The following is a 22,566-nucleotide window of genomic DNA, read 5'->3' as shown; positions in this document are numbered from 1 at the left end:
CGTTGAGCAGAGAGAGAGGGTTCTCTCCGGTGTGTGGTCGGCTGAGTCCGGGGCCCGTCCCAGTCCCTGGAACCTGAGCCTCCGTCGCCTGCCGCAGGGATTTTGCAGATGGGATGGAGCAAGGGCCCTGGAGCGGGAGGCGTCCCCGGAGCCCCGGAGGCCCGGACACCGGCACAGACGGTCACGAGGGGCTGGCAGGAGGGTCGGGTCACCGGGATCACTGGGAGGCGGCCTTGAAGGTGAGGCGACTGCCCCTGAGGAGCACGGGGACGATGCACGGCCGGACTCTTCTCCAGAGCCTCAGCAGCTCACCCCCTGACACCCCGACCTCGTGCCCCTGGCCCCCCGAGCCGGGGCAGCAGAAGCCTGTCCATCTGACGGCGCAGCAGGCCCGGGAGACGTGCGGCCAGCAGAGGGGGCGGCACACGTGTCCCCAGGCCTCCCCGCCCGGCCTTACTGGTTCCAGCTGCCCATTTGGCCACATGAGAGGCTGGGCGTGTGTGCTGGGCTTTCCAGAAGCCCGGGACCCCTGGAGAGCAGAGACTCGGTCTATTTGCTGCAGAGTGTCCCCCTTTCCCGCCCGACCCTGCCCAGTGCCACGTGCCGAGCCCGTAGCCGTCGCTCCGTGACTATTTGTCGATGGACACACAGCGTCCGGCTGAGTCCCCAGGGAGAGCCAGACTCTTGGCCACATCGGGTCGGTGATGTCACTTGACCTACATCAAGGAGAAATAAAACCAAGGGAATAAAGCGCGTCTGTGCCCTCTCCCCACCCCTGAGCCGGGAAGCCGGGCTCCAGTGCGCCCCTTCTCCCCGAGTTTTCCCTCCTCGGCCCAGCACAGCGGGATGTGCTATCCTACGGGCGCCCGGGGCCGAGCCCAACAACCTAAACGTTTCCGTCAAGCGCATCCGCTCAGCTGCACGTTATCCCCGCCAGTAGCGGTGCCGGCTTCTCCGGCGTGATCGCCGTGGATCGCTCGCTGGGTCTCCGTGGCCTCGCACCATTCACGTCATTTCAGGCGCCTGGAGAGACCTGGGCCTTTGGGGTCCACCGGGGCCGACCCTCAGGATGGGCGGGGGGGGATCTGAGAGACGGCTACGGGCTCCCCCGGGGGAGCGTGGGCTGTGGCGGTGGCTGTTCTAAACTCCCACAGGCAACCGTGTGGATCTCATAGGACGATTAGGGAAATGGGAGAAGGTGTGTTAATGTTCATTCCTGACGACCATTTAGTGCCTCGCGCTCAAGCTTAGCAACTTGTTCCTTCTGCAGATCCCGACTCTTCCTGGGGAGCGCCTCTCTCTGATGCTCAGCCAGTGGTGGGTCCGACTGGCCCCACCTCGGACACAAGGGCAGGTGGAGAATGTGCGTGCCAGGACGTGAGGCCCGCAGATGCGAGATCTGAGGGGCCTATGGTCACTTTGCTGCCAGAAGTGAGCAGCGGCTGGAGGACCTGGCCAGCACCCAGGTGGCCACGGAGCTGGGGGACGCAGGAGCTGGGCGTTGTTCGTGTCCTGGATCAAACTGGACCTGAAACCAGACCCACCCCCGTAAGCCAAGACTTAGCCTTTATTTCTTCTAATACAAAGTATCGAAACAGATGTGACGCTTAGAGCATCGAAGCTTCTCCACTTTACAGCGAGGAGACGGGAACGGAGGGAGGTCACACGTGTTCTCCGAATTCCACCAAGTTCGACCCCAGAGCTGAGGCTTCAAGGTTTCAACCCCAACTACGCCTCTTCCTCCCGCGTGTCACCACAGAATTTGTGGATGTCAACTTCACAAGAAGAAGAGCTGGCTGCAGATGGGACAGCGTGCCCCGTGGAGTCGTGAGTCCCAGGTCGGTCGAGGCATTCAAGTAGGGGAGAGAGAAACGTCTTTACCAGGAAGCAGGCGCCCTTTACCTTGGGGTGGATGTTTCTGGTTTGGGGCTGTCCGACTCAATGCCATGATCTTGAGTAGCAGGGGAGGGTCTTCTGGAAAAACTCTGGTGTCGACCGAGCTTGCTTCAGGGTCCTGCCCCTGCCTGTGCACGGCGCCTCAGACTGCGCCACCCCCCGAGGCTCTCACCCTGTCCTGGCCTCTCCCGGCGGCTCTGTGGGGTTGCAGGTGGGAGGCCGCTGCTTTCTCTGTGCGCCCGGGGAGGACCCTGTGGCTCGGTGGTGACGTGGGGACCAGAACGGAGCCAGCACTGTCGGGGTGCAGAGCCCCAGAGGATGGCTTCCCGGTGGGGCCCCACTCACATTCGGGGATCGCAGGCCCTGCTGAGCATGAGGCCCTGGGCACAGAGGGCTTCCTGCCCCCTGGGGGCAGAGAGTGCTGTCCTGTGACCGCCCAGTAAAGGGGGCATGGATGGGCTCGTGAGGCCCTGGGGCGGCCCCGGCCCCTTGGTCCTGCAGAACCAGGCAGGTAGGCAGGGGCCCCCCAGAGGCCCCTGCAAGAGGGTGCAGGGGAGGCTGGAAGGGCTTTGCACTCAGACCTGGGTCCCTGGAAATGTCCCTGGTGAGCCCGGGTCGCTGGTGGGCACATAGCAAGGCGGGTCCCGCATCCTGGGTCACCGATGGTCCCTACGCCAGGGCGAGCTGCGAGCTCCGGGGAGTGAAGAAGGTGCACACAGAATTGGGTTCTTCTTGGATTAATATCTTTGAAAATTAAGTTGATTTATAATCAATTTTCTCCTCATTTGGGCTGGAGAGCGGCTCCTGTGGGTGCTGGGTTCTGTGGAGGACATGCGGGTGCGCTGCCTGCCGGCCCAGTGCCTGCGTCCTCATGGTCCAAGCCGGGGTGCGGGTCGGGCCTGGGGCAGCGGGGGGGCCGGGCCTTGTTCCAGGGCAGCTCGGCCCAGCGGGACGGTGTCGGGGCCACCCAGGCTCTGCCCAGGCCGGGGCGCACAGGCCCCTCCTGCCACAGGCTGTTTGGGGCCCAGATGGCAGTGGGGTCGAGGCTCACCCCGAGCCCCGGGGACTGAGCGGGGTCTCCTCTCTGCCAAGAGCACAGGTTCCGGCTCTCATCGCGGGGCTGCGTCCTCTGGGCGGAGGAGGCCTCTGCGTCTTACCCACAGGACAACGCAATTATCGCGGGCCTAAATTATTTCCAAATTGCTCTTTCCTTCTGGTTATCAACCCGGAGCTGGGGAGGGGACCCTGGAGGAGTTCGCGGTCGCGGCTCGTCCCCGTAACGCGTCCTGGATATCTGTGGGTCCGAGCCGTCTGGCTCCACCCGCTGGAGCTACTCCTGGACCTCGATGTGCTGCTCTCCGGGGGCCCCGGGAAGGTAGCAGCCCTCACGATGGTTTGCAGAGCAGCTCCACAACCGGCCGCGGTGGCTCTGGCCACGGTGGCCGGGGCGCCCCAGAATCCAGCAGAGTCTTTAAGGCAGGAAATCTGAGCACAGCGCTGCTGACTGCAGCAAACCGAGCCGGGACGCTTGGCGGCTGGGTTAAAATACTTCTGGAAAGTCGTTTCTCGGTTTGGGAAGCGTCCGCGGGGCGGGAATGACCTACTCCAGGTGGCCTACGATGCTTGAGGGAGCTCGCGTGCATTCCTTCCCAGAGCAGGGATTCGTGGAGCGCGGCTCCGGCCTGGGGACCGGGACACCCCGTGAACAGCCAGAGAAATTCGTGTTGCCTTGGCAGGACTCGGGGGGGACGGTGAGTTGTGTAAATAATACAGATTCCATCGGGGGCCGCGTGAATGGAAAAACAAAGACAACCGTGGGGCTGCTCCGCTGACCCTTCAGGCACCTGCACCCCGCGTCTCTGCGCCCTCGCCTGCGGACACGGGGTGGGGGTCTGCGGGATGGCACACATTGGCCGGGGCCTGGCACACGGCCCACGCTCATACTCCGCCGCACCCGGTTATCATCCACCCGTTTTCGTCCCTGCCGCGTTTGTGGGGCACACACACTGAGCGCGTTTTACCCCAAACGATAGCAAAATAACACAGTGCGGTGTTTTCCCAGCAGAGGGGAGGAGGGTGCCGCTCCACCAATGTTTGTGTTTCCTGCATCCGTCGGCAGCATCCGGCCGCCCACCCTCCGCACATCCCACCTTTCAACGTTGACCATGGAGCGGGGACCCCTGCGTCCTTCCAAACTCCGGGTGGAGGTGGTGCGTCCCGGGCTGCGCGGAGAAGGACGGGGAGTCTCCCCAACGTTCTGAGGACGCTGACCCACGTGTACCCCGAGGACGGGGAGAAACTCGAATGGTTTCTGTTGAGAGTGGGGCCTCCGATGGGGTTGTTGGGTAATTGTTCGGTTAGTGCTTCCCTGTCCCCAGCAAAGTGCATGTTGTGACTCCAAAATCAAGGCAGGACTGCAAAACACGGAAATACATTATTTTGCTCCCCTAAGCACCCACCGCCATATGTACACGTTTGCAAAGCTTCACTGAGCTTTCCTGGCAACCCATCATTTCTCGGATCCTGTGGGTTCCCCAGAGGAACCCTTGGGGGTCGCTGTTTAAATGAGGAGAAAATTGGTTATAAATCAACTTAATTTTCAAAGATATTAATCCAAGAAGAACCCAATTCTGTGTGAGACGGTGGCTCCGTTAAGGAGTACCAGAACCCGTAAGGAAAAAATATATATATGTGTCTCTTAAGTCGGAGTCAGAGAAACATTTTAAATTGTGGAGATATTACATTTTTAAAAATGTTTTCCCCAAACCTGCTCCCTTCTTGGTTTTCCTTATTACATCGGTTAGGCATAACGAGGAAGCACCGCATGCCGTGATGGAGGCAGCCTTCGTGTGTCGTCCAAAGCTTAGAATATCTCGGACCCTCTGTCCCCTTCTGTCCACCAGCGGAGGCCCCCGTCCCCAGGGTGGAGCCACGCGATGGGTCATGGCCTTGGCGAGTAGACCCTGCACTGCGCCTGAGGCACTCTTACCCCTGACCTCCCCTTAAGGTGGGGACCCCGAGGTCCCCAGGCTCGTCCTCAGGGAGCCCTGGGGTGGACACCTGGAGCTCACCCTCCAGATGGACGAGCCCCATCCTGGGGGACAGGCAGACGTCCACGCCAGGAAGTGAGAAGCATGTTTGGGGAAAGACCACTGATTTAAGGTTTCCCTTGGGCTTGAAATGTGTGAGCTCTGCACGTGGATTTCCAAGATGTGATTTTGGTGCTGTGGCAGGTGCCCCTCCTGGCAACCCTGAAGCATGTCCGAATCTCCTGACGGCCTGGCCTTCCATGCTGGACTTCCTATTTTTTATTTAGTTATAAAAATATGATTTTTAAAATTTTTTCTTTAAGATTTTACTTATTCATAAAAGACAGAGAGAGAGAGAGAGGCAGAGACACAAGCAGAGGGAGAAGCAGGCTCCCTGCAGGGAGCCTGATGCGGGACTCGATCCCAGACCCCAAGATCACGTCCTGGGCCGAAGGCAGGCGCCAAACCCCTGAGCCACCCAGGGGCCCCAATGTCTTTTCTTTTTTTCTTTAAAGATTTTATTTATTTATTCATGAGAGACACAGAGAGAGGCAGAGACACAAGTAGAGGGAGAAGCAGGCTCCATGCAGGGAGCCGATGTGGCACTCGATCCCAGGACTCCAGGATCACGCCCTGGGCCGAAGGCAGGCGCCAAACCGCTGAGCCACCCAGGGGCCTCAATGTCTTTTCTTTTTCTTTTTTTTTTTTTAAATATATTATTTATTTATTCATGAGAGACACAGAGAGAGAGAGAGAGGCAGAGACACAGGCAGAGGGAGAAGCAGGTTCCCTGCAGGGAGCCTAAGGTGGGACTCGACCCCTGAACTCCAGGATCACTCCCTGGGCCGAAGGCAGGCGCCAAACCGCTGAGTCACCCAGGGATCCCCATCCAATGTCTTTTCTAATTACAAAGGAAATACACGTTTATCTATACATTTTGGAAAATACAGGGAATTCTTCAGATGAAAATTAAAGTGTCTGGCAATCCCCGCCCTCCCGCGGGCCTCCTTTCAGCGGCTCCCACCAATATTACGGTCGCTCATGTGTGTCTGCGTGTGTGTGAGATAATCCTTTACTCACGAATTTCTGTCTCGCCCTTTCTCTCGTATTCACATAGCAAGAGCATTTCCCATCCTCCCAAAATATTTGTTGGGAAGGAATTTGTTAACTGTGGCACATTCCATCATGTGGCTGTTGCACGAATTTTTTTTACACCTGGTCTCTTACTGTAGGACATTTTGGCGCTAGTTAACTGTGATCAACCGCGCTGTAAGGCACATCCTGTACGCACGTCTCCAGCCTTGTCCTCTGGGGTAAATCTACCAACGCTCTAGATGGAGGGACGTTGGCTGTGCCTCTGGGCTCAGGGACCAGGCTCCGGGGGATGCTGCCTGAACCCCCTGCTTGGGCAGGTGCCACCCCGCTCTGGGTGAGGTCTCGCTCCTGGCTGCGGGGGGGCATCGGGGCGTAGCCCACAAATGAGGTGGGGCGGAGAGGCGGGATTTCTGGACAGTTCGTGGCTGCCTTTGGTCTCAGACCCTCCCGTCAGGATGAGGGCGACGCTAGCTTCCAAATTAAAGGAAGCATTTTTAGAGATGTCAAACCAGACAGGACAGGCTGGGAATGGCACTGTCCATTTCTTGCTTTTATTTTTTTAAAGATTTTATTTACTTATTCATGAGGGGCACACAGAGAAAGAGACATAGGCAGAGGGAGAAGCAGGATCCTTATAGGAAGCCCAATGCGGGACTCGATCCCAGGACCAGGATCACGCCCTGAGCCAAAGGCAGGTGCTCCACCACTGAGCCACCCGGACGTCCCATGCCACTATCCATTTCTAACTGGGAGGGAAAAAAAAAATGATCCAAAGTGATACCTGTATCATTCAAAATGCTGGTTTTTCTCCTCTGGCTTCATGCTGTGTCTTTCCCCGACTAGACTGGGAGAGAGTTGAGGACAGAGGCTGGGACAGTCTCAGCAAAGTCACTTACAGTCCGTCACGAAGAGGAAGACCCCCAGCGCTGCAGGTGCAAGCCCAGCGTCGCCACCTGGTTCACTGCGTGTGACACAGGGAGGGGGATCCCAGGCCCCCCAGGGACACCAGCTGTTCAGGGTGAGACAGTCGGGCAGGACGTGACCCCAAAGCTCGGGGCAGAGGATCTTGGTTAGAAGGTGTGTTTCCTGGGACTTACATTTTGAAGACTTGCTTCCCCAGGATGGGGACGGGTCGCTCAGGTTGGGGTCCCCTGCAGCCCGTGGCTCAGGGAAGAAGGGGAATCCACGATGCGGATCCAGGAAGATACTACAGAAGCCGAGAAGGGGAAGTGCGACGTCTCGTGGGGGTGCAGCCAGGGAGGGGGGCTCACGGGGACCCGGGCTTCTCCATCCCATCCCCTGGCTCCGATGCTTTGCTTCTCCCGGGAACCAGACCAACACGGCGTCCCCGGAGGACCAAACCGCTGGCAGCGGGACTTCTTCCTCCGTCTCAACGACAAGTTCTGCGGGGGGACAGGGCGCTGGGCTCTGCTGGGAGGCGGGATGGCCTGTGCTTCCACGTCCCCTGCCAGGACCGCACACGGGCCCCCTCGTGCGCTCCCGCATCTTGGGAGAGGTCTCACCGGCACACGGCGCGCGACAGTGACCGAGAAGCTGGCCTGTTGGCCTTGGTCGCCCATTGTCTGGCGCTTCCCCTTCCCCCACTGCCCGACGGTGGCTTCGAGACCCACGGAGCGATCTGAAGCAGCAGCGGCCCTTTCTGTCACGGCTGTGACCGCGAGGTGCTCCTCCGAGCCGCCTGGGAGGTGGCCCCACCCGCCTCACCCCTCCCCACCCCGTGCCTCCACCTGTGAGGGTCCTGTTCCAACACGTCGGCCTGGTGGGCATTAGGGACAGAGGGAGGGTGCCGGTTGCACAAAAGGTATCATTAAGCGTGATTGAAAATCAAACTGCTATTTCTCTAATGGGCCATTACCAGGAAATACGGGAGTGTTTGAGTTCCCGCACGCCGCTCCCCCACAGACCCCCTCCCTTCCCTGCGCTTCTAAACAAAGAGTCCGCGCAGGGCTCCCGGGCTCTGGACACCCGCGAGTGTTCTTTGATGGACATAATTATCCCAGGTATGCTGCATGATTTTTATTTGAATTCTTTGAATGGATGAAAAATGCGGTACATGCAGATTGTAGAGGGTGGGGGGCGGGGGGAAGAACGGTGTAACTCGTACCCTACCAGGTATTATTCTTATTCCTTAAAAAAATTAAAATCAACTGTACATTAGCCGAGCCGGGTTCTCAGAGGTAGCGTATGGCCGTTTGGAGTGAGCGCCACAGAGATGCCGTACGCGGCCTCCCTGGAAAATACCTGGGGTCACAAGCATTATATGGTCTCATTCATTTGGGGAATATAAATAATAGTGAAAGGGAATAAAGGGGAAAAGAGAAAAAAATAAGTGGGAAATACCTGGGGTCACAAGCCTGGGATGGGCGCCCGGTGCCCTGGGAGCGACCAGGAGGGAGGGTGCTGGCACCCAGCAGGCTGCATCTGAGACGGGGACCGAATGCCCCAAACCTGAAGCTGAGGCTACGGAGCTGGACTGATGTAAAATATCCATGGAATAAGTCACTTCTTAGGTTGTCTCCTTCCAAATCTGCAGAAAATAAGCCCAGTGCAGCCCGGAGATGTAGGCGATGGGGTCCCGGCCGCGATGGGGCACAAAGAGGCACGGAAGCTGCCATCTGTGCTGCTGGGGCAGCGTCGTATGGAGGCCGCGGGGTGACAGCGAACGAGAGGGACCCCAGGAAATGGGGGCGTTTTCGCCTACAAGGGAAGTGTTGCCAGTGGCCGAAACCACTCAGGAGATCCGAAGATCCGAGGGCCAGCTTCTCCTCCGCTCTGGGCGCTGCGGGACGTCCCGTGGTCGACATGGCCAAGCCTGGGGCATTGGCGCCACAGCAATAATCAGAGCTTAGCCCCCCACCATCCCCCAGAAATCTCCTTGTTAAACAATTGCCAACATGTTATGGACTTTGGGGATGTGATGACGTATGAAACTACTCCTCATGGGGGTGGGGGGGGGCGTGTGTCTGCTCCAGGCTAAGGGCACTTGCCAGCGGTGCTCGGGCTCCTCCCTCCCTCCCCACCTCCCCGAGGCTGTGCTTGGATCTCACACTGTCCTGACGCTAAGTCACAGTTGCGTGTCCACCATCGGTTCCTTTCTGTGGCTGACTTGGCCCCTTCAAGGGCCAGGTAGCAAATACGCTCCATCTGGAGGCCCGGAGGCCCGTGTCCAGCAGGTCCACCCCGCCCTGGGGTGAAAGCAGGCCTGACCATCAACAAACCCTGTGCTCATCTGCCCACAAAAACTCATAATTTGCAAAAACCACGGGGCTGCCGAATGTTGCCAGCGGGCCACGGATTGCCAAATCCTTCTCTAGACGAAAATGTAGGTAACCCCGGTGTGAAGTATACGTTGCATCCATGCAATTCAATAAAATTTCTATATATATTTTTTCATTTTGAATGAAAACAAGAAACTTGTAAATAATTCTTTCTTGAATCGTCTTCCCCTCGTCTCACCAAACAAACACCAAGATCAGTGATGCCGAAGGTCACGTCTCCTCTAATGTACATAATCCACTGGGATGTTTCAATCTTTTATTCAGCGACTATGGGTTCGGGTGGGGCCCGTGCACGCTGGGCTCTGTGCTGGGCCCGGAGGACAAGAGAGCGAGCAGGACAGGGAGCAGGGGCCGGGATGGGGTGGAGGTGCCGTCTGGTGACCCCGGAGAGGCCAGCGTAGGGTGAGTCTCTCTGCAGGTGGAAATGCCGAGGGTCCCCCACAAACGAGGTGCAGAAACACCGAGACACCCACCGGCCCCAGCTCCAGGTCCCAGCTCAGCCCGCGTTTCTGTTCTGGGACCCAGTCACGGGCTTTTCTCTCCCGCTCGCGCTCTGAGTCAGCACAGAGCCTCTTGAGAAACTCCAACCCTCTTCCCGTAATTTTGGAAAAGACGGCTGGGCGGGCCGCCCTCCCTTCCGGGGTTTGCGTGACAACCGGAGAGCTCCGCCTGGGACGAGGGACCGGGTCATAGATCCCTCAGTCGAGCTGAACCAACGCACCTGAGACTTGCTCACCCGATCCTCCCCCAGTGACGGGTGTTAAATAAGCATCATCAGGAGCAGGAGAAAATCCTACACGTGACCGAGCAACGCGTAGCTCCCTGAATGTCGTGCGTCGTGTTGCTGTTATTGTGTCTCCCGGGGTGACCGCTGCGGTAGGCGGGCTGGTGGCCGGCGGTGGCCAGGCGAGCACCTGATGTTTCCCACGGGCCGTCCGGGGGATCGGTTCGGGCACCCGTAAGCTCTGGGCTCGTGTCTGGTCAGAGGGCTTCGGGGAAGCGCTCTGGGCTAGTTCCCCGATGGTTGCACGGACAGGAAAGAAGACGTTGGGCTTGTTTCACGGGAGGACTTGGTGGTTGAACTTCTGCCGACGGGGAGGGGAAAAGAAGCTACATGAACAAAGCCGCTAGGCCGGATCCTATTCCAACTGTCATTTTAAAAATAAAATTGGTGTCTGGGAGGTGAGTTTGGCTGAGACCAAGCTGGCAGCTGCCTTTGAGAGTCGGCGAACATGCAGGGAAGACGGATTAGCAGCTAAGCCTCGTCGTCAGATGGCTGCTTTTGAAGGGAGGCGTGAAAGTGGAGCTTTTCGGTCTCATCTGCGGCGTCGGCTCCGCCGCGTCTTACAGGAGAGCCCGGGCCTGGGAGGGCGGCGGCCCGACACCTCGGCCGAACAGGTCCCCAGTCCCCGGTCCCCGGTCCCGGGTCCCCGGGGCTGGCTAGCCTCAACCCTCCCTCCCAGGTGCAGCTGGGAATCCATCTGACCTGACTCAGCTGCCGCCCCCGCCCCGAGAAAGGACCCTGACGACGACCCATCTTCTCTGCGGACCCAGCACCTTCCCTGGGCCTCACGGCCACCGCCCCACTGTCTCCGGAGCTGCAGCCACAGCGACCCGTGTGGCTCCTCGGCTGCAGGCTGCCCTTCACTGGACATAGAGAGTTCTTTCCTTTTCTTCCTTTTTAATTTAAAATCAGTTAATTAACATATAGAGTATTAGTACTTTCAGGGGTGGAGTTGGGTGATTCATCAGCTGCATAGAACGCCCAGTGCTCATCCCATCACCTGCCCTCCTTCATGCCCGTCACCTGGTGACCCCCTCCCCCAACCCCTCCTCTCTAACAACCCTCAGTGTGTTTCCTAAGAGTCTCTCATCGTTTGTTTCCCTCTCTGATTTTGCCTTGTTTTATTTTTCCCTCTCTTCCCCTATGAGCCTCTGTTTTGATTCTTAAATTTCACATGAGTGAGATCACATGATAATTGTCTTTATTTCACTCAGCATAATACCCTCTAGTTCCATCCACATGGTTGCAAATGGCAAGATTTCATTTTTTGAAGGCTGAGTAATATTCCATTGTATATATAGACCGCTTCTTCTTCTTCTTTTTTTTTTTTAAAGATTTTCTTTATTTATTCATGAGAGACACAGAGACACAGGTAGAGGGAGAAACAGGCTCCATGCAGGGAGCCTGATGCAGGATTCGATCCCGGGACCCCAGGATGACACCCTGGGCTGAAGGCAGGTGCTAAACCGCTGAGCCACCCGGGTGTCCCTAGACCACATCTTCCTAATCCTTTCATCTGTCGATGGACATCTGGGCTCTTCCCATAGTTTGGCCCTTGTCAACATTGCTGCTATGGACACTGGGTGTAGGTACCCCTTCTGATCACTACCTTTCTATCTTTGGGGTAAATACTCAGTAGTGCAATTGCTGGGTCACAAGGTAGCTCCATTTTTAACTTTCTCAGGAACTTCCATACCGTTTTCCAGAGTGGCTGCACCAGCTTGCATTTCCACTAACAGTGTAAGAGGGTTCCCCTTTCTCCCCATCCTCTCCAATATTTGTTTTTTCCTGACTCGTTAATTTTACTCATTGTGACTGGTATGAGGTGGGATCTCATGGTGGTTTTGATTTATATTTCCCTGATGCCGAGTGATGTGGAGCATTATTTCCTGTGTCTGTTGGTCAGAGGTTCTTTCAAAGCATTGCATTGGACCCTGTCATTCCCTTTCTTAAAATTCCTCCCCAGCACCCTGTTGGTTACAGGCCCCTCCTGTATTGGGACCCAGGTGCAGCTCTCTGCATCATCTCCCTGCTTCCCTCCCTCTCAACCTTACCCCTGGTGAGATGACACTCCCTGTCGTCACCCTCCTGGGGTCACCCTCCCGGGCCTCTGTGAACACAGCCCACCTCCCTGGAGCGTGCCCACCTACCTTTCCAGGCTCAGCACAGACATCCCTTCCCTTTACTAGGAAACCTTCCCTGCTCTGTCCCCACGGCGTCCCAACTCCCGGTCCCCCTTTGGAGACTGAAATGGACATTGGTGGCACTATGTCCGCATTTCCTCTTTGCCAGTAGCCTGATCCACCTGCACCAGCATCGGCATCTCTGTGCCCAGAGCCTCCTCTAGCTGCACAGCCCAGAGACCCGAAGAGCCAGAGAAGTAGTGCTGTGCAGGAGCAGCCCTCAATCGGTCCAGCTGGGGAGACCGGTCAGAAACATTCCTTCAGGCGGTATGTCTCCGAGGTGCAAGCTCTCTGCTGGCTCTTGGCGGGGGTGTCCCCTGTGGGATTAGCTCCACCGTCCCATGTGGCAGCAGCTGGCTTCGTGACTCGTCTTCACTGTCTGCCTTCCCTGTTTCACTTCTCCACTCCCTTGCTGGGCTTTCTTGGGCTTCCCTCCTGCATAAGCTTCTTTACCCTTGAATCCTTGCTTCAGGCTCTGCTTCTGGGGAACCTAAATGAAGGCAGAGTCCCTTGTCATAGGGTTGTAGTTCGCACGCCTACCCCACTGGGTGTGTGGGCTCTGCAGGGCTTCGTCAAGGGTCTCGCCTACTACGTTAATGGTGGCATCGTCCGTCTGCAGCCCGCTCCCTGGCACGCAGCAGGCTTCAGTAAATGCACAGTGAGTGGAGGCAGGCAGGCTGCTCAGTCAGCCCGCGAACGCAAACATGTCGGTTGTCCTCTGGGGGCCACTGGCTCGGGGGGGCCTCATGCCCCTGGTTGTTTGGCTGTCAGAGACGCAGTAGACTGTCTCTTCCCCCCACGACGGTGTGCGATGTGCCGAGCCCTTCACGGGCCTTACAGACCGGCGGAAACAGACGGGGACAAAGGTAGACACTTGTCTTTAAAACACACACAAGGGTGATCTTTCCTCTTCTTTTGCTAGAGAAATCCGCAAGCTCCTCGGCATTTGGGATTGCGGCTAGAAATATAGCCTTGCAGTTGTTCTTTGTGACTTTAATTAAATTGAGAATATCTCACCTGCAAGATAAGTCAGAAAAAAAAAAAAGGGAGGGAGAGAGAGAAAGAGAGAGAGAGGCTATTAGATGCCCTTTACTTGTTTCTTTCTGCTTTAGATCTCTATTGTGAGCACTTTTTAGAAAAAAGAAAAAAAAATAGGGCTATTTATTGACTGAAATCCATAGCACAACTTTCTTCCTTTATTAATAATTACTTTTATTGCTATAGAAACGGTACTCAAACAAACAGAGATTACCCACAATTTTCCGCTGTCAAAGTTCACTCATAAGATTGGGCAGTTGAAGTGAATCCCCAGGAATACTTGAAACATTGTATAATTATCTACAAAGTGTACTAATGGCGCCAACGCAAATGGCTTTTCATTCCTCTTGCCATCCTTGACCTCGTCACACAAATAATTCCAGAGAGGAAGGCTGCAGCCACTTTCTCAGTAATGGGTGGGAGTAACCGCCGAGAGGTCTAAGGCTCTTTCTGGCAAGTCCAGATAATGAATTCTCTGCGACAGAAATGAGCGGTGCCCTGGGAAGGCCGGGTGCGCAGAGAAGCTGCCGCGGAGGCGCAACGGTTGCCGCCTAACTCAGCTTCGGGAGAGCGTCCCCCGGGACGGGGGAAGGGCCCCGGGGCAGGTGCACCTTCCCTCCCTCGTGTTCCTGGGGAAGCCGGTGGAGGAACCGACGGGTGCCCGGGGCCCGCGGCTGGTCCTGGGAGAGGACCCGGGCCCGGAAGGGCATGTGGCCGGGGACGGGGGACCCGGGAAGCTCCAGCAACCCCAGGGTGGTCTCTGAGCACAGTTCCGGGGAGTAATGAGGTGGACAGAACATAATGGGGAAGACGTACCTCCCGCAGAAAGGAAAGGAAAAGGCAGACCCTGCCTGTCTTCGTCGCCACACCTGCACTTAGGAACACCTCCCCACCCACGGCGACACCTGCAACTCACTCACGCGGAATTAGGTAATTCCCACGGTCAGCTGGGTGACCATCATGTTCCAGAAGCTGGAAGTTAGCGAGTACGATTTCAGGTGGTTAATAACGACGATGAGGGGGATGACAACCCCCTGCTGACCCGGGGCCATCGAGTCCGCGAGCAGCCCCACGCCCCCGGCGTCCTTTGGCAGAACTGCAGTCAGCGAGGAGCTCATCCTACAGGAGCCGATGGACTGATGGGCCGAAGGGAATTCAGCCTTTAATCTATGCTCATCAATCAAAACTTGATATTCTATTATTAATAGCTAGGAAGTCTCGTCTCACATCACAAAATGTTCTTATTAATGTCACATACTGCTTTTGGATCATTTTCAAATTTGGGAGGTATTTCATCGAGTTTATTTCCTATACGAACTGTAAGATTTGGAAGAACTTTCCACAGACCAGCTTCTGACTCCTCCACATTCTCCTCCATGGGCCCTGGGCTCCTGGTGTCCAGAGCCAGAGCGGTTGTTTCTTCTTCTTCTTCTTTTTTTTTTTTTTTTAAAGATTTTATTTATTTATTCATGAAAGACACAGAGAGAGGCAGAGACACAGGCAGAGGGAGAAGCAGGCTCCATGGGGGAGCCCGACGTGGGACTCGATCCCAGTCTCCAGGATCAGGCCCTGGGCTGAAGGCGGCGCTAAACTCTGAGCCACTCGAGTTGCCCAGAGCGGTTGTTTCTATCACGCTATCCCTCCTGGGTTTGCCACATTGGGTCAAAATGTTGGATGGGTTGATATGGGGGAGGACAAATATTCCCAAAAGACAGCCTACACTGGAATGGCTGGTGGTGACTTAACCGGAGGGAAGGAACAGCTTAAACCACCACTGGTCAGAGGTGGTTTGCCTCATTTTTGCAAATTCTATAAAGATGATGGAGTGTATGAACATATTGCCAGGGTTCCTCGTGGGGCCCTGGAAGTGGCCGTGCAAGTGAGAGTCCTCAGACTTTCAGTTCCCCCAGGCTCCTGGGCACCCCACGTCTCCAGGGATGGTAATGGCGCCAGAAAGAAAAAGGGGAGGTGGGCTTGGCCTTCAACCAAGCCAAGCATGTTGCCCCTTCTTGAATGGAGGTAGGTGGATTTGAAAAAAAACATCAGTACTGTCCCTTGTCTAAGAAATGGCAGCAATTCTTGGTTGGGCATTAAAAAAAAAAAAAAAAAAAAAAACAGGTGCAATCTGCTCTTCCTCAAGTCTGTAACTATGAACTGTGATTTTTCCATTTCAAGGACTTGAGGAGGTGCCTGGGTCTGGGGTGGGAGTGGCTCTTCCTGGGGGTGATGGAAATGCTGTAAAGTTAGGTTGGGATGATGGTTGGGCGACCCGGCGTGTTTAATAAAAGTCATGGAGCCACACACTTCAGAAGGTGAATCATGTGGTAAATTACACCCCAATAAAGCTGGTGAAAAAAACAGTTGGAGAGAAAATGATGCTGAACATCCCAGCCGCACTCAGCGTTTCTCCAGGTTTGCAGGACTCACCAGGGTTTTCTTCGGCCTCAGTCTCCTGCACCCGCCCTCCCTGGCTGAGCAGACGCCCAGGGCAGAGCCAGGGTCTACACGGCTCCCCAGTGCCCGGGACAGGTGGGTTTGCATCTACGTTGGATAAATTGGCTCTGCTCCTGTCCATCAGCCCAGGTAGCTGCAAACTCACAGCCGATGCTGAGGCCTGCACCTTTACTGTCCCAGCTTTGTCACCCAGCCACCTCTCCGGCTCCGGGCCAGGAGACGCTCCTCCTGAAGGCCGCCTGCGCTTAGACCATCTTGGGAGTGCCTCCTTACGCTACGGGCCCTTGGTCTCCCTTTATACAGCCCCTGGACAACTCCACGTGCCCATCTCTGTTCCTCAAGTTCTAGAAGGTACTGCTTGTAACTAGACCCCAAGCTGAGGAATCGTACTTTAACGAGTATTGCCAACTTCCTGGGAGAAACATATTCCTTTCAAAATAAGCAAAGAAGAGGAGAGAGCCCCAATGGGAGAGTTTTGGGGACTCTCCTGTGGACACGCGAGCCGACAAGCCCTGCTGAGCTGCCCAGGTCGGTTCTGACCGGCTGAGGAGTTGACAGTAAGTAGCTTGGGCAAGACCAAGAGGAAGTCCGTTTGTCCTGTTGCTGGAGTATTGCCTTAGATCAGGGGCTCCTTTTCTCTCACCGAGACAAGGGAGGGGGCAGCACCGGAAGGCTTCCCTTAGGGCCCCACAAATGGGCTCCTCTGTGCCGAGAGGGAAGGAAGGAGTTGGTCGGGCTGGGCACGTCTTGCAGCACACCCCACAGCTGCCCGCTGCTATGTGGCAGCCGGGCTCTGTTTTCTCTTCCACTTCTCTGCTGACTCAAAAGTCTGGGTACTGGGTGGGTAAGCGAGATTTTGTGGGGCGTTAGGTGTAAGAGGGAAATGAGGCGGGACACGGGGAGGCTGGAGCTGTTTCTCCCTGGGAGCAGCAGAAGTTTCTCTGCCCGGGATCTCATGCACCTGCTGGTCCCTGGGGTGAAGGGGAAGTAGGATGGCCTTGATGCTGCTTGGAGCGTGCATCAGGACCCCCAGCCTCCCTCGGGTCTGCTCCTTGCACTGGCCAGGTGGCCCCTTGGTGCCCTGGTCCTGCCTTCGGAGGGCCCTGGACTAGACTTTCACCTTCGGGACCAGCTGCAGCGTAGCCAGTTACTTCCTCTCTTCTAATAAACAGGGCGCAGCCACCAAGAGCTTTGTGCGAATGAATCAGAAGACACGTCCAACTCGCTGAGCTTGGTGTTGGCCCAAAGGCGGGATACAAGGTTTGGATCATTACTGTTATTTATGTGGCTATTACTATGATAGCTACTGGAACCTTCTAGTTCTTCACAGGTAGTGAGCTGTCAACGTTGGATGTTACCATTTTTATTAGTTATTAGTTTCCTGCATCTCAAACCCACAGGAGCTGTGGGAGGTGTGAGGAGCCGGGGCTGCAGGGATGCAGGGTGGTCCCAGGGAGCGTGTGGGCAGAAGACACAGCGGAGGCCTCGCCGCTCTCGCCCTCCCCTGGATCCGAAGCCCTCAGCTTCAGGAGGCAGAGGAGCCGTTAATAGGTCATCCGGGGTTCTCAAGCATGGGCTAGCATGGCCAGGGGGTTTCTTAGAAGATGCAAATGATCAGACCCCACACGAGACCTCCTGAATCCGAAAGTCTGGGGTGAGCCCACCAGCATCTGTGGTTGAAGAAGCCCTCCAGGCACCTGGGGTGCTGGCTGAGGCTGGGGCCCTGTGCTCTGTGTCCCTCTCTGCCCGGGGACCCCTGATAAACGGCTGCCTGGGGGGTCGTGGGCACGTGATGACCCAGGGAGGGAGGGAGGACCAGAGGATGAAGACAGTCTTCACCTCGGAGGCAACCTTCAGTTCTATAAGGAATAGTTAGGCCCCACGGGAGACGGAGGGAATGAAAACAGAGGAAGAAAGGCCCCTGCCCAGTGTTCGATGACTCGCCAATCAATGATGGGGCCGTGCTGCTTTGCCGGGAGGTGGCCCAGGCATCACGGGAGGTGACGCGGGGAAGCGGGGCTGGCAGGGCGGCGGGCGCCAGTGGGAGACAGTGGCTTGCTTCTTGCCTTTTTTTTTCTTTCTTTTGTTCATTTTTTTCTTTATTTATTCCTTAAAAAAACACACAGGAAAACAACGCCGATGGTTTGTTACTTTTCTCGTTGCTTCATAAAAGAGCAGGGAACCAAACTGTCAGTGTGGAACCAGTGGAACCAATCCAGCAGCGACGGATTTCTTCCATTTTCAGCCTCGTATCTTTGTAAACCACCCCGGCACCAAATGCAGAGATTAATATGTACCACGTACGTCAGTGACGGTGATTTTATCCTCTTCTAGTATTGTGTTGGGGGTGGGGGACAACTGAGGCGGTCCCTGGACTCTCCTGGTCCTGTCGTCAATGCATGTTTTGGGGGGCTTGAAGGAGGGGGTGAGGGGAATCGGGCGATGCCATCAGTATTCGGAAATCAGCGAACAGACAGAAGGACACTCGACTACATTAGAATCTTGGGAAATACCACGGAAACAGAAACAGAACAGCATTTTATACCAATCAGACTTGCAAACAGCAAAAAAGAAAAAGTGTGAGAGGGCCACGTGAAGGCGAGGATGTGGGGCGTCCCGCCGGGCGGGGCTCTCACTCCTTGGAAGAGTTGGCAGCTTGAGGACACCTACGAAAACTGAAGGAACACGAACGTGCACCCGGCGTTTCCACACCTGACACCTACCCTGCGGAGGAGTTTGTGCCCATCCACCTGCAGGGTGGCTGAGGGTCTGTCCCCGGCAGCTTTGTCAGCGCGGAGGGAAATCCTGGGGAAAACAAAGTATTCATCACTAGGGGAGGGAACGGAGTCTGGACTAGCAGCCACGGTTGATGTGGGCAAAGCAGTGTGGGCAGATCTGCAAACTCAGTAGTCTACTGACTAACTCAGGATACAGGCAGGTTCCTGTAGATCCCATCTCACACACACACACACACACACGCACGCACGCACGCACGTGTGCTCGTGGGCGCCCTAAGAGGCATGGGTGCAGCAGAATTCTTTTTTTTTTTTTTTAAGATTTTATTTATTTATTCACGAGAGACACAGAGAGAGGCAGAAACACAGGCAGAGGGAGAAGCAGGCTCCATGCAAGAAGTCCGATGCAGGATTTGATCACCGGACCCCGGGGTCACACCGTGAGCTGAAAGCAGATCCTCAACCCCTGAGCCACCCAGGTGTCCCTGCAGCATAATTCTATAGCCTTACCGTGTGCAGTTTGAGCAAACAGAGGAGCATGGAAATGGGTGGGGGATTTTTTGGTTTCAAGCCTGGCACGCCCACATGTCTCTGCAAGCTCGATCTCGTCATCAAGACGTCCCATCCGACAGGGAGAAATTAAAGTTATGAGCCACCTCTGCCCATGAGAACCAATCGGCATGAACAGAGGGACATGAACTGAGAGTGGTTTCTGGGCCCGGGACATCACAGGGCTTCCTGGAGAGGTGATCGCCCCAATATTGCCTCCTTTAAAGCGTCACGATCAGCCCAGGTGGGCCCACCACGGCAGCAGGTTATGGGTGCGCTGGTGGCTGAGAGTAGAGGGGCAGGGGCTGGGGCAAGGCCTCGGGGGGTGGCGCTTCTGCGTTGGGGCCATGACCTGCTGGTGGGGTGGCTGCTTCCCACTCACCACAAGCTCTGAAGCCAAGAGTAAGTCAGAAAAGTGTTGGGAGGGACCCCCTCTCGTCGGTGACTGCCGTTGCTTCTGTGAGATGCTCGCAAGCACGGGGTGTGGAATCAGCCACGTCGAGGGGCACGGGAAGCCCACTTAAATGATAATAAAACCACTATCTGAATGGAAGGCCCGTGTGCGTGTTGGTTTCTGGAATGAAAGCCGCGGTCTGGCTTCTCTGTAATTGCTGTCAGGTCTTAAGCAATCCTCTGTTCAGAAATCTCCTTATAATGCAGCCGTGAAAATTGTTACCAAGCAACCAAGCGGTCCAGAGCGCCGAGCATCCAGGAGTGGCTGGCGGGAAGACCCTCCCGGCAGGGCGGCGGCCGTGCCTGCCCCAAAGTGCCACGTGATGTCACCTGCTCCACGGCCAGCAGCAGGTGTGATGCACGGGGCGGGGAAGCCACTGGGTTAAACATAAGGAAGGGAACGAGGTGTCCTGGCCCGCGGCCACAGCACAGTGGGGAGCTGACGTTTTTGCTGCAGAATGAGGGCAATGTGCCTGTGCGCTGGGAAAGCTGTGCGGGGCCCAGCCTGGTCACCAGAAGCCAAGGAGAAGTCCTGCCCTGGGACTCCCCAGAGGCACTCGTGCAGAGTGGACCTAAAACCCCGATCCAAGGCTGGCAGAGAACCCACCCCTGGGAACCTTGACCCAGCTAAATCTCCCTGCAGAGTCAATCAATTGGTTAGGTTTCCTCACACCCGCTTGTCCCGTCTCAGCGCCGTGGTTCTGTCCTGAACATCTCTGCACACTTACGTCCTGGGAGCTGGGATCTGCCTCCTGTTCAGCCCTGGCATCAGTTTCAGGGAGTTGAGGGACTGCTTCTCTTTATTTCCCTCCCTCCTTCCTTCCTTCCTTCCTTCCTTCCTTCCTTCCTTCCTTCCTTCCTTCCTTCCTTCCTTTAAGAGAGAGACAGAGACAGTGTGAGCAGGGGGAGGAGCAGAGGGAGAGGGAGAGGAGCAGACTCCCTGCTGAGCTCAGCCTGACTCAGGATTCGATCTCATGACCCTGAGATCATGACCTGAGCTGAAATCAAGAGTTGGATGCTGAACCAATTGAGCCACCCAGGTGCCCCCATTATTCTTTCTTTATGCCAACAGTTTTGTCTTTATACCAACACAAGACATACACACACATACACACACACACACACACACATATGTACAATTTTAATGACTGAGTTTTTGTGATATATAAAATATGTCATATATAAAATATTTTAATGAGTGTTACATATTTGATATAGGTTATGATATGTATCTATATATGTAAAATTTTTAACAACTGTTTTTATAGATAGATACTTAGGGAGGTAGATGATCAACTGATCTTAGGAAGGGGAGTGGTTGGATGGGGAGGTAGGTAGGTAGGTAGATTAGATAGATGATACAGATGGATGGATGAGTGGATGGATAGATGGATGGACGGTGGATGGATAGATGGATGGATGGTGGATGGATAGATGGATGGATGGTGGATGGATAGATGGATGGATGGTGGATGAATGGTAAATGGCTAGATGGATAGACAGATGATACACATGGATGGATGGATAGATCGATCGATAGATCGATCGATCGATCAATAGATAGATAGATAGATATAATGGAATGCTCATAAAGGCATGCATGATTGATTAGAGCCCATGAAAGACTTTCTGTAATCCCTGACTGTAGTTGGCTTGGCCAAGGGTGTTGGGTGCCTGGGCCCAGGAAGTAATGGTGCAAGTGAGGTGAAAAGCTTGAATTCTCCATATACTTCACAGACAGTGCTGACCAGATTGGCTGCTAAGTTGGAGGTGAGTGTGGGGAAAGAGAATCACCAATGCTGACTTGGGGAGCTTTGCTGTGCAGCTGGGACCCATTTCCTTTCATCCAGCATCCTATGCCTCAGAGATTCCAAACCCTGCTGAGCGCAGCTCTCCCCAGACAGAGTGAGATCTCCTGGAGACCGGAACCGGGGAGAGTGGCAGGGAGCGAGAGGAGGGAGGCCGGCTCACGTTGCTAAGAGGAGCTGTCACAATTCAAGGTGTCCCTTGGGGATACAGACTGTGACCCATGGACGCTGCCGATGTGTAGATGTGGCCCCTTAGACACCAGTTCTCTGCAGCATCTGCAGGGAGGAGGAGAGGCGGGGGCACTCTCTTCTGAGGCAGGGGTTGTCTTTCCAGGTGTCAGCTTCTCGGAGCATCGACACCAGGGCGCTCCTCGCAGAGCGCCTTGATTGAGATCAAAGTGCGTGTGTGCATCATGTTATCCAGGTCTGTTTTCCTCTTGCCACTTTGAATGAGATTCTGAGCTGTTCCGGGCACCTTCAGAGGAAGCAGCCCTCTCGCTCTGGCTGCCTCGTTTGGAGCAGCTCAAAGAGAAGTTACTTAAAAAGCCTTCTTGCCCGTGCACTGCTTGTGTGAGTGCATCTCGCTTCCCTGGGCTCTGGCCTGTGAGTCTCTGATGCGTCTCCTTCCCAAGGCCTTCGTGGAGAGGTCCAGAAGCCAGCTCGAATGGGAACAATTAGCTCCGGCAGGTAATTAGGCTTGTTTGCTTGCACTAGGCTTGGGCTCCGGGGCATGGCTGGTTTTTATTTCACATCCATCTGCATTGTCCCTCCAAGGCTGAGGCAGATGAGATGGCGAGGTGGTTAGAAAACCCAATTACGTTCTACTGGCTTCCAAAATGTTCATGATATGTTCCTATGTAGCTTTTGCTTTAAAAATGAATCTCTTTCCCATCTTTGCTATTCACGTTTGCCTGGTTGTAAGGAAAAGATGTCTCTGGGCCTACCTGCCTCCCAGCACAGATCGGCAGTAAGGGGACGTCGGTGGCCTAGGAGCTCGGCTTTAGTACATCATGCTGTATGCCTCCACAGTGGAATGGGTGGAAACGAGGACAATTAATCCAGAAAGTCTGCTCTATCAGTGGTCACTGGGACTGCAAGTGGTACTAAGGGTCAAGGAAGGGGGGCTTAGAAGGATCCCATGTCATCAATGCTAAGATTCTGCTTCCTATAGAGGTCATAGCTGACATCAGGTGGTCCGAGTGACCTGGTCACCTCTAGAGACAGGGGCTTTATTAATTTTAGG

The 22,566-nt window shown here is 55.4% G+C and overlaps 1 long non-coding RNA gene across 4 annotated transcripts; it reads left to right on the top strand.

Annotated features, from left to right (window-relative positions):
• On the top strand, positions 1 to 19,615 carry LOC119865712. Of its 4 annotated transcripts, none has more exons than XR_005378095.1 (3): positions 1 to 1,838; positions 16,951 to 17,038; positions 17,905 to 19,615. It is a non-coding gene; the product is annotated as an uncharacterized LOC119865712 (long non-coding RNA). The 4 variants fall into 4 exon arrangements; XR_005378097.1 differs by lacking the exon at positions 1 to 1,838 and adding an exon at positions 14,808 to 16,335; XR_005378094.1 differs by lacking the exon at positions 1 to 1,838 and adding an exon at positions 16,355 to 16,618.
• The last annotated feature ends 2,951 nt before the right edge of the window (positions 19,616 to 22,566 follow it).

Source organism: Canis lupus, chromosome 24 (assembly GCF_011100685.1).
Source record: "Canis lupus familiaris isolate Mischka breed German Shepherd chromosome 24, alternate assembly UU_Cfam_GSD_1.0, whole genome shotgun sequence".
Taxonomy (NCBI): Eukaryota; Metazoa; Chordata; class Mammalia; order Carnivora; family Canidae; genus Canis; species Canis lupus.
Note: the sequence above shows the minus strand (reverse complement) of the source record. Positions and strands in the feature narration are given on the sequence as shown.